Source organism: Podarcis tiliguerta, assembly GCF_965153285.1.
Source record: "Podarcis tiliguerta genome assembly, chromosome: 13".
Taxonomy (NCBI): domain Eukaryota; kingdom Metazoa; phylum Chordata; class Lepidosauria; order Squamata; family Lacertidae; genus Podarcis; species Podarcis tiliguerta.
In genome coordinates, this window is record NC_139546.1 from 44,957,806 (window position 1) to 44,970,064 (window position 12,259).

Below are 12,259 nucleotides of genomic sequence, written 5' to 3' on the forward strand. Positions count from 1 at the left end.
ACCACAGGTAGGATATGTGCATGGCTGCTGGTGGTGGGAATATATCTTTCTGATTTTACAACTTGTAATAATGTAATGGTTAAGAAGAAAGAGTTGGTGATATAGTGTATTTTTGTATTTTCATATATAATGAACGTTTCCATAACTTGAGAAATTTCAGCCAGAAAAAGTTCCTATCTCTCAACAACATTAATATATATTTTTTTGAAAAATATATTTTGTCATGCAGAAGTTCCTAATAAGATCCTTCTGAAATACTTAGAGTACTCCTAACTTACCACTGCAGTATCTGTATTTTCTTACAGCTTACATATGGCTCATTTACCATAGATGAGACCAAAATAATGGAAGTTGCTCCCTTTTACCGCATGGTCCCAAACGAAAACCTTCAGTATATGGGGATTATATGGTTACTTCAGCATTTTAGGTGGACCTGGATCGGGCTCTTTGTTGTGGATGATAACAGTGGAGAGCAGTTTCTCAGAATACTGGAGACATTGTTTTTCAGACATGGAATCTGTTCAGCTTACACCAAAAGAATCCCCAAAGCAAATCTTATGGAGGATTTCTTGAATCAGTTTTATCATTTCAGTGCAAGTGATATATCTTTCCCAGATTGTAGAGCTGGTACAATCATCTTGTATGGAGAATCGTCAATAATTTTGCGGCTTAGAATTTTTATGCATTCACAAGATTCAGGAAATACAGAAAACCCATTATTTGGAAAGGTGTGGATTGTGACGAGCCAGACAGATTTTATATTAACCGGTGCTTCAAGAGGATGGGGTTTCCAGATGTTCCAGGGTGCCATTTCATTTGCTATTCACACAAAAGAGGTCCAAGGTTTCAGGGAATTACTTCAGAATATAAAACCTTACAGGACAGAAAGAGATGGTTTCCTCCAAAATTTCTGGGAGCAAGCATTTGATTGTTCCATTCCAGATCCAGGTATGCCTGTGATGGATGATGACACTTGTACTGGAGAGGAGAGGCTGCAGAGTCTCCCTGCAGGTCTTTTTGAAATGCACATGACTGGACACAGCTACAGTATCTATAATGCTGTTTATGCTTTGGCTCATGCTTTGCATGCCATGGTCTTGGCTGGATCCAAGCATAAATCAAAGGCAGTTGGTAACAGTGTCAAACTTCAGTCTCTGCAGCCTTGGCAGGTAATTTCTTCTCAACAAACTCTTCTTATTTCAATGACTGATGGCTACATGGTAAGAATACATTATTTTTTGTCCTCCTGGAATAAATAAGGAAGATATTCAACATCTTTCTCATTTCAAAAATTGGGCTTACATTTCGTTCCAAAACTGAAACTTGCAATGAATGGCATTCTGAAATCTTCTGCATGCTGCAATTTTGTGTTGATTTCTTTCCTTTTACTTTTGAAATAGCTCCACCAGTTTCTTCAAGGAATCTCATTTAACAATTCAGCTGGAGAAACCATTTCCTTTAATGATCAGTGGGAAATAATCTGTGGATTTGACATCATGAACTTGATCACCTTCCCCAACAATTCCTTTCAGAGAATAAAAGTTGGAAGTGTTGCTCCACATGTTGCTGATAGGAAAGCAATTGCCATTAGTGAGAATAAAATTGTATGGCACAGATATTTTAACGAGGTATTGATTCTGGGTCTATCTTGGAGAGCCCATTGTATTGAACTAAGATATGAGGAGTATATTTTCTCCATTACTTGATGTTGCAATAGCACTTGAAACTCTAGAGTGAATTCAATTTTTCCATTCACATTCAGAAACCAGAGGAGGTTTCAGGGCAGCACAAACAGTTCCTCCCAAACCAGGTCAAAGCAGAGGGGACTCCTAGTAAGCACTTGGCCAATTATGGGAAGGTAGGTGTGAGGGCTCTGGAAGGGTCAAAGAAAAAAAACCCCAAAATCTAGTTAGCACTTGTCCAGCTTGGGAAGGAGCTGGGAAGGATCTATGACCCTGTTGATGCTCTTTCCCCTCCTTCACTCTTGGGTGGGTGGGTATTATGCTGCCATGTCTTCTGGGCTCCATTTGACATTAAGACTGGGCTCCATTTGACATTAAGACTAATGGCATTATCAATACATTTCACAAAGGGTGTATTTCTGTACATCACATTATGCCAACTACATGGATGTCATGATCTACCATAATAAACCATATAAAATGTTCGGATTGGCACACACCATTACACAAAGATTGTGTCTTCCTGACAACATTATCTTCGTGAGCTGTTTTGCCTGTCTGCCTCCTTTGTCCCATGCCTTTGCTCTTGTAATGCAGTATCTCAACAATGAAATGTACACACCATATCACTTCAGCAGAAATTGGATTGTACTAGATGACCCATATGGTCTCTTAGGGTCCTTTCCAATTCAACAGTATATGACTCATTACAGTGTCTTTGCTTGCTACATGTGAAAGAGTTGGAGCTCAATTGTAGAGCACATGTTTTCCATGCAAAGGGTCCCATGTTCAGTGTTTAGCATCTCCAGGAATGACTGAGGAAAAACGCTGCCTGCAATTCTAGGGAATTGATGGTGCTATGTTTTAACATTACTGTCTCAATGGTCTGAGTTACTATCTGACAATAGTGTGAGGTCTTTGTTTCTGCTCTTTAAAATGCAATTCATATTCCACTTAACTACAATAGTCTCTAAGTGGTTTACAAGATATCATAGAAAAATAATCAGTGCATAATATAAAATCAAACCACATTAGCAAGACCACTGGAATCAAATAAAAACAACTTTATGTATTGTAAGTTCAAAAGGGGCATTATGGCAATTCTACTACTAGTAAAGACGCACTCAGTCATGGCAGGCTGGAATAAAGTAGAATCAGGAATGAATGGGGAGGATTTTTACGGAAATATTGGCTATTCAAGTTCTGCCAGATCATAGTAACTTCCTCTGACCTTTAAGGTCACCTTGATGACAATACTGATATGAACAAAAGCTTCAATTTGTATTACGTTCATCATGATTTTGTCATTCCTACATGTAGGAACATTTTCAGGCAACTCACTTACAGGCAAGTCTATGAGAGCTGCCATGATAATTACAACTTCACATAAACCAATGGCAGAGGGGAACAGCATACTTATTACTGTAAATAAAACAAGTTACTCTGGTACAAACATCCTGCATCTATATATCATTGATTATTTCATTTCATTTGAATGTGCTGCATGGCTTTCTCTATTGTTATGATACTTCATCAGTAAGTGAGAAATATATTTTTTCAATATAACTAATTCTTTTAAATATGTATATGGACAGGTTGTTCCCCTTTCTGTGTGTAATGAATATTGCCACCCTGGTCATCAGAAGAAAAGGAAGGAGGGTGAAAAATTTTGCTGCTATGATTGTGCTCCATGTCCAGATGGGAAGATTTCAAACCAAACTGGTAGGTCATGTCATCTTGCCATAATAAAGGGTGAAAATATTTTCCTATATCCAATTAATTGCCACTAATTTGGAATTCCCCCACCTCAACCCCTTTTACAGATACGGAAGACTGTTTCAAATGCCCAGAAGATCAGTATCCAAGCAAGAACAGAAGTCAGTGCAACCCCAAAATCATAATTTTTTTGTCTTATGAAGAACCTCTAGGAACAGGCTTAGCTTCAGTTGCGGCTTCTTTTTCTTTCATCACAACCTTAGTGTTTGCTACCTTCATTAAGCATAAAGATACCCCCATTGTCAAAGCCAACAACCGGGACCTCACCTACATTCTCCTGGTTTCCCTCCTGCTCTGCTTCCTCTCCTCTTTGCTATTCATTGGCCAACCTGGGAATGTGACCTGCCTTCTCCGACAACCAACATTTGGAATCATTTTTTCAGTGGCTGTTTCTTGCATGTTGGCCAAGACCACCATTGTTTCTCTAGCATTCATGGCCACAAAACCAGGATCAAGAGTGAAGAAATGGATGGGGAAGAAAGTATCTTATTCAATTGCTGTTTGTTGTTCACAGGTTCAATTGGGTATTTGCACGGTGTGGCTCTCAACCTTTCCCCCATTCCCTGATTTAGACGTGCATTCAGTGAATGAAGAAATCATTGTACAGTGTAATGAAGGGTCTGTCACCATGTTCTATTGTGTCCTGGGCTACATGGGTCTCCTGGCCATCAGCAGCTTCATTGTGGCATTCCTGGCCCGCAAGTTACCTGACAGTTTTAATGAAGCAAAGTTCATCACTTTCAGCATGTTGGCATTTTGCAGTGTTTGGTTGTCCTTTGTTCCAACTTACCTGAGCACCAGAGGGAAAGGCATGGTGGCTGTGGAGATCTTCTCCATCCTGACGTCCAGTGCTCTGTTACTGGGATGCATGTTTTTCCCTAAGTGCTACATCATTGTGCTCAGGCCTGAACTGAACAGTAGGGAGCAGATAATGAGGAGACAACATTGAGGAATTCGTCCTCTTTTCTCCAGTCATACTGCTATGCTTGATGGTCAAGTATTTTGGCACCACATGGGATGATGTTTTTTGGTTTCAAATGCAAGAACAATTATTTTCTGGTTTTTTTATGTTGTACAACTAATATGTTGACTTTGCAATCATAAAGCTCCAGAGGGTTTGTGGTTTACCTACTAGAGAGGAATGGCAAACTAAGCTGTAAGACTGCACTGAAATGGCAAAACTGACTGGAAAACTCATAGACAAAGAAGACAAGAAAATCACGAAATAATGGGGGAAGTTCATAACTTATTTAGGAGACAACTGTAAGAAAATGAAAACATTAGCAGTATTTTAATCTCACTCGTAATGTAAGAAATACAATAGGCAATATGTATAGATACAAAAAGTAGACTATGAAATAATATGCAGTTGGAAATGTTGACAATACGACCCCTGAGGGGATGGGGGGAAGTCCTGGGATTCAGAGAAATCTCATTTAATGAATATGTTTTTTCTATTGTGGTTAATTTACAGTTGTAATATCAAATAAAAATGATTTCAGGAAAAAAATAGGGTATGTGTGCGATGGGGTGAGCTCCCATGGCTTTGCCCCAACATACCTGCATCAGTAGATAAGTAAGTACCGCTATGACAGAAAGGTAAGCAGTGTTTCTGTGCACTCTTGTTTCCCTCACAGTGTTCCGTTGCACCAGAAGTGGTTTACTCAGGCAGGTCACATGTTCTAGAAAGCTGTCTGTGAACAAACGCTGGCTCCCTTGGCCTGAAAGTGGAGATGAGGACCATACCTAATAGTCGAATTCAATTGAACTTAACTGTCCAGGGTCATATACCTGTTACACCAAATATGGTACTTATTCTCAATTAACATCTCTTGCAGTTCTCTATTTAAGGTCAGACAACCCTTGCTCCCTTAAAAAAGAGGGGAGAAAACTTTTTAAAATGCAGAATATAGGTAATTGCCTAGGAGGCACAGAAACAAACCAAACACCTCACCAAACACCTGCAACATGTCTCATGAAAAGACCTGCTGTGTTTCAAACTTGGTACTAAAACAAGATTCATTGTGTTACGAAAAATTGCTTGCAAAATACAGTACTACCTTGGTTTTCGAACGTATCCCTTGATGAACATTTCAGTTTTCAAATGCCATCAACCCAGAACTAAATGTTTAGTTTAGTTTTCAAACACACCTCAGAAGTTGAACATGTCATGTGTTAGGGGCTGGTTTGAATCTGAATGATCAGATCCAGAAGAGGAGGAGACTTTCTCTGAAAATCTGTCCTGTATCGGGGAGACTCCATTCCAGTTTCCCATAAGGCATCAATTTTCATATGAAAAGTCCATCAACCTATCCATAAGTCCTTCATAAAATATAGATTTCTCTTCATTTGGTGCATATATGTCTACAACCAAAGTTTTATCACCTTGGATATTAACTCCCACCCCAACATTCACCATTTTAATCAGTCAATCAGTTTAATTGTATATATGCCAAAGGTCTTTACAACAGACAACAGGTAAGAAAAGGAAACTTTCATCTAAAATCATACAACATAATATGTAGCAGGTTACAACATAAAAAGAAATTTACAGCATTAAAACTTAAGATTGGAGTGCATTCACACGGCTACATATCTACCTCAGTCCTGTAGAAAAAATCAGTTTGGGGCAAAAGTGGGAATGCATAAATAGACAGAGATCAATTCCTCACATGGCCATTAACATTTTGGATGTTAAAGAATACTACTTTATTATATGGTCAGGGGTCCCTTTACCTTGACCTTTACCTATTTTATTATATAGAGACTAAAGGCCATCAATTCACATACAGTTAAAACACAAATATATGCTTATTTCAGTACAGTATCAGGGAAATCATACGTATAGAAATGATTAAATGTAATATTTAGCCATAGATGAGGCGTAAATTGCACTTCTGATTTATATGAAAAACTTCTTGCTCAGTCAGGCAAGGTCCCATATCTTATCTGCTTAGGGACCAGAGAAGACTTCTGCTCACAAATGGATGACAAGATCCAACATGCTGCCTACCAGAAGGGTCAATTAATATCAAAACACTGAGAGAGTAATTTCCCCACACACAGTTCTCCACAGCACTATCATTTGCTCATGTGGTCAAAGCTCCAGAGATTTTCAAAAGGGTAGGAGAAAACTGTCAGCAAGCAAGTCTGAAAGTTATTATAAATGAACACCTGTGCTATGGGAAGTTGGGATTAAATGCAAGAGGCAAGCAAGGAGATCTCTGACACTTTTATACTACTGCTTTGTTAAAGCTAGTTCTAAGGAACAGGTGCTAGGCAGCTTATAGTTAGAGAGAAGCTTTGAGCAAAGCATGTTAGGAAAAACAATCTTGCTTCTTCTTCTGTCTTCTACTGTGTCCAAAGTAGGTCTCATGAAATATCACACAGGTGATCCCCTACCTATACCACATGAATGGTATGAGCCAAGGGGTCTCGTCATTGGTGGGATTACTTCTCAGATCATTTACTTCTTCCATGAAATTCTGTTCAAGGAACATCCTTCCCAGAATCTCTTTGACATTCCACAGTAAGGATCGTGTTAGCCAAATCTGTTAAATTATGTTATATGTAAGACAATATGAATAAACTTTGGCTGCAGGGAATCAGGAGCAATTGGAAAAGATATTTCCACTCCTGTAAAATTCAATTGCTCATTTAGATTAGTGGGATTATAGAGCAACAGCTTCACACATTGTAGGTACATATTCTGAATTAGAAAAATAATTCTAGTCTCAGTGTAGTGAGCAAATTCTAGCAGGATGGATTTCCCTTAGCTTTTGCTGTAAATCAACTCAATTCAGTTAGATACAGGAACTACGAGGTTTGTAGCATAAACTATTCCTGCATTGTAGACTCATCTTCTGAATTAATGAAAGTAATATTATTGGCAGAGTCATTACCAAGTTTTACCAGCATGTTCTGGCCCTGGTGTTTGCCATAAATGAGCTCAATAAGAATCCCAAAATACTACCTAACGTGACCCTTGGTTTCCACATCTGTGACACCTATTATGATGCAAGGATGACCTTTCGCACCACACTGGATCTGATCTTCAAGTCGCATAGGTTTTTTCCAAACTACAAATGTGCCACAGAGAAAAACCTCCTAGCAGTCATTGGAGGACTAGGCTCTGACACTTCTTTCCATTTGATGGATATCTTAGCTCTATATAAGATACCACAGGTAGGATATGTACATGGGGGCTGGTGGTAATGTCATATTTTTCTGTATTTACAACTTGGAATAATGTGATGGTTCAAAAGAAAGAAATAGTGATGAGAAAGAACTTCAGGATGAGAACAGAAATCGTGTTCCGGCGCTGTGGAGGAGGCCCCATTAGCTAAAGTGGTGCTTTAGGTTGAGAACAGTTTCAGGTTAAGAACGGACCTCCGGAACGATTTAAGTACCTAACCTGAGGTGCCACTGTATCTTTATGTTTTCTTACAGCTTACATATGGCTCATTTACCATTGATGAGACCAAAATAATGAAAGTTGCTCCCTTTTACCGGATGGTCCCAAACGAAAACCTTCAGTATATGGGAATTATATGGTTACTTCAGCATTTTAGGTGGAGCTGGGTTGGGCTCTTTGTTGTGGATGATAACAGTGGAGAGCAATTCCTAAAAATCCTAGAGCCATTGTTTTCCAGACATGGAATCTGTTCAGCTTTCACCAAAAGAATCCCACAAGAAGCTCATATGGAGGATTTCATAAATCAATTTTTTAATAAAAGTCCAGTTGATATATCTTTCCAAGATCAAAAAGCTGGTACAATTATCATGTATGGAGAATCTTTAATCATTTTGCGGCTGAGAGTTTTTATACATTCAGAATATTCAGGAAATACAGAAAACCCATTATTTGGAAAGGTGTGGATTGTGACAACCCAGACAGATTTTATATTAGCCGGTTCTTTAAGAGGATGGGATTTTCAGATGTTCCAGGGTGCCATTTTATTTGCTATTCACACAAAAGAGGTTCCGGGTTTCAGGAAATTTCTTCAGAATATAAAACCTTACAGGACGGAAAGAGATGGTTTCCTCCAGAATTTCTGGGAGCAAGCATTTGATTGTTCCTTTCCAGATCCAGGTATGCCTGTGATGGATGATGACACTTGTACTGGAGAGGAGAGGCTGGAGAGTCTCCCTGCAGGTCTCTTTGAAATGCACATGACTGGACACAGCTACAGTATCTATAATGCTGCTTATGCTTTGGCCCATGCTTTGCATGTCATGGACTTGGCTAGATCCAAATATAAACCAAAGGTAGTTGGTAAGAGTCTCAAACTTCAGTCTCTGCAGCCTTGGCAGGTAATGTTTCCCCAACAAATGCTTTGTAGTTCAGTGAGCAGTTTGGTACAGGTTGAGAATACATTAATTTTTGTTCTGCTTGGATAAATAATGAGAATATTATACATATTCTTGTTTTGAAAATGCGGTTTACATTTCCTTTCTATGAATGAAACTTGAAAGTACGGCCATTCTGAAATCCTCAGCATGCTGTTATTCTGGTTTGATTTCTTTCCCTCTTTTCAAATAGCTCCACATGTTTCTTCAAGGCATCTCATTTAACAATTCAGCTGGAGAAACTATGTCCTTTAATGATCAATGGGAAATAAGTGGTGGATTTGATATCATGAACCTGGTCATCTTCCCCAACAATTCCTTTCAGAGAATAGAAGTTGGAAGTGTTGCTCCATATGCTGCTGATAGGAAAGTGATTACCATTAATGAGGATAAAATTGTGTGGCACAAATATTTTAATGAGGTATTGATTCTACGTTTATTTTGGAGAACCCATTGTATTGAACTATGACGTAAGGAGTGTTTTTGCTTGTATTAATTCTTTTTCAAATTTAGATGTTTCATTCTCAAATCTCTTCTTTCTATCCAAACTTAATCTCTCATTTATTTGATAATATTGCAACCAGTCCATCCGGTATATCCTAATTTCTTTGAATTTCTTTAAGTTGAATTTATTATTGTTTTTTTCTAACAACATCCTGTATGTCGCCCAGTCTCCTTTCGTGTTCTTCTTTTTTACCACCAGGGCTTCTGTGGGTGACATTGACTGGGGAATCTTAGGTTCTAATAATGCTTTATATTTGGCCCATATTTTATAAAGTGATTTTCTTATTATGTGGTTCAAAAACCCCTTGTGTGCCTTCACCTTCTCATACACCAGATACACGTGCCAACCAAAGCAGTTATCGAAACCCTCCAGATCCAGCATGTCCGTATGTTTTAATATGATCCAGTCTTTAATCCATACCAACCCGGCAGCCACATGATATAATTCCAAATCGGGAAGAGTGAACCCTCCTCTCTCCCTCTGGTCTATATGTAACTGATGTTTAATTCTCGGCTTTTTCCCATTCCAAATGAATCTAGTGATGTCTTTCCTCCAATTTTGAAAATATTCCATGACCCCTAAAATTGAGATGGTCCGGAATAGGAAGATCATTTTAGGTAAAATATTCATTTTAACTGCGAAGATTCTGCCCCAGAGGGAGAGATGAAGTATTCCAAATTTCTAATTTTTTCTTTAGCTCATTCCAGGTTTTGGTGTAATTATGAATACATTTTGTAGATATCCAGATTCCCAAATATTTTGCTTTGTTCTTGATCTCCAAACCCATAATTTCCTGTAGATCCTTTTTCTCCTCAGCTCATGTTTTTAACCAAGTTATTTTTTTGTAGTTTATTTTAAATCCTTCTAGTTTACCGTATTCATTAATCAATTCTATAGCTAATGGGATACTTTCTTTGGGATCTTCTGTTGTTACTATCTAGTTGTCTGCATAGGCTCTTACTTTATATGCTTTTTCTCCTACCACAACTCCTTTTATTCTTTCCGTTTTTCCCAAAGTTTTCATTAGAGTTTCCAACACTAATATGAATAAGAGGGGTGACAAAGGACACCCTTGCCTAGTCCCTTTCATAATCTTGATATTTTCCATGACCTCATCATTTATTACCAGCCTTGCCCTTGGGTGATGATAAATTGCCTCTATTCCCCTTTTGAACCTTTCTCCAAATTCCATTAATTTAATTTGCCTTTTCATAAAACACCAGGAGCCATTGTCTGCCTTCTTTGCATCTATTAGCATCACAGCTGCCTGTTTTTCCTTCTTAAATCCTAGATATTGACAATATTACTGGTGTTGTTTTAAATTTGCCTTCCTGGTAGGAATCCAGCTTGGTTTGGGTGTATTATTTCTTTTTAAACGTGTTTTAACCTATCTGCTAGAATACCAGTGAAAGGTTTGTAATTGCAATTCAACAGAGATATTGGTCTATAATTAGACGCTAATTCTAGATCACTTCCCTGTTTTGGTAGCAGTGTGACATAGGCTTCAGTCCATGATTCTGATACCTTCCCTCTGTTACAAATATCATTCATTACTTCTTTTCAGGGTGTTGCCAATGTCTCTTCTATTTTTTGTAATACTCCACTGGGATTCCATTTGGACCTGGCATTTTCCCCGGTTTTGAATTTCCATCATTGAAACAGGGGTGTTTAACGTCTTTATCTTGTGTGGTGCTGGGAATTTTATGTTGATTTAAATATTGTTCTATTTCCTCTGGGTTTTCTAATTCCTTTTTATATAGCTCTTTATAGTATTTCACAAAATTTTGTATAATCATTTTTGGGTCATCTGTCACTCTCTCTCCAATTCTAAATCTGTTAATTAATTTTTCACTCTGCCTTTTTTTAAGTTGCCAAGCAAGAAACTTATCCAGTTTATTGACAAATTCAAAATTGCTGTGTTTCAAGATTTTCAGGTTCCATTCAATTTCTTGTTCTAACATAGATGAGTAGTCTGATTGTAGTAATTTTATTTCTTGTTTTATTATCTTATTGCTCAGAGTTTTCTTAAAAAATAAGTTCCCTTTCTTTCTTTCTTTTCCTCTAATAATTCTCCTTTTTTTTTCTTTTCTTTGAAAAGAATTTTGCTGTATAAAGTAACCCCCAATCACTGCCTTGCAGGTGTCCCAAATCACTTTGATGTCGGTACCTTGATTGTTATTAAATTCAAAAAATTCATCTAACGTCTTCTTGGCTCCTTGAACTACTTCCTAATCATTTAACAGAGATCCATTAAGTCTCCATCTTCTTATTCCTTTTATACGTATACCATAAATCAAACAAGTTACACGGACACAAACATCCTGCACCTATATAACATAGATTATTTTGTTTCATTTGAATGTGCTGCAAGGCTACCTCAATTGCTATGATACTTCATCAGAAAATGAGAAATATATCTTTTCAATATAACGAATTATTTAAAATAAAATAAAAACCCATAGATCATATCATAGATTATTGCGTTTCATTTGAATGTGCTGCACGACTGTCTCTATTGTTATAATACTTCATCAGTAACTGACAAATATATTTTTTCAATATAACTAATTCTTTTAAAAAACAAAAAACAAAAATTTATATGGACAGGTGGTTCCCCTTTCTGTGTGTAATGAATATTGCCATCCTGGTCATCAGAAGAAAAGGAAGGAGGGTGAAAAATTTTGCTGCTATGATTGTGCTCCATGTCCAGATGGGAAGATTTCAAACCAAACGGGTAGGTCATGTCATCTTGCCAAAACAAAAGGTAAAAATAATTTTCTGTATTCAATGAATCGTCAGTAAGTTGTAACTCCCCCACCCTAACCCATTTTTCAGATATGGAAGACTGTTTCAAATGCCAAGATGATCAGTATCCAAGCAAGAATAGAAGTCAATGCAACCCCAAAATCATGCATTTTCTGTCTTATGAAGACCCTTTAGGCAAAGG

The 12,259-nt window shown here is 37.6% G+C and overlaps 1 long non-coding RNA gene across 1 annotated transcript; it reads left to right on the forward strand.

Moving 5' to 3' along the window:
* Positions 1 to 1,068: 1,068 nt before the first annotated feature.
* On the forward strand, positions 1,069 to 3,760 carry LOC310662067. The gene is made up of 3 exons (XR_014504242.1): positions 1,069 to 1,169; positions 3,278 to 3,404; positions 3,506 to 3,760. It is a non-coding gene; the product is annotated as an uncharacterized lncRNA (long non-coding RNA).
* Positions 3,761 to 12,259: the final 8,499 nt, after the last annotated feature.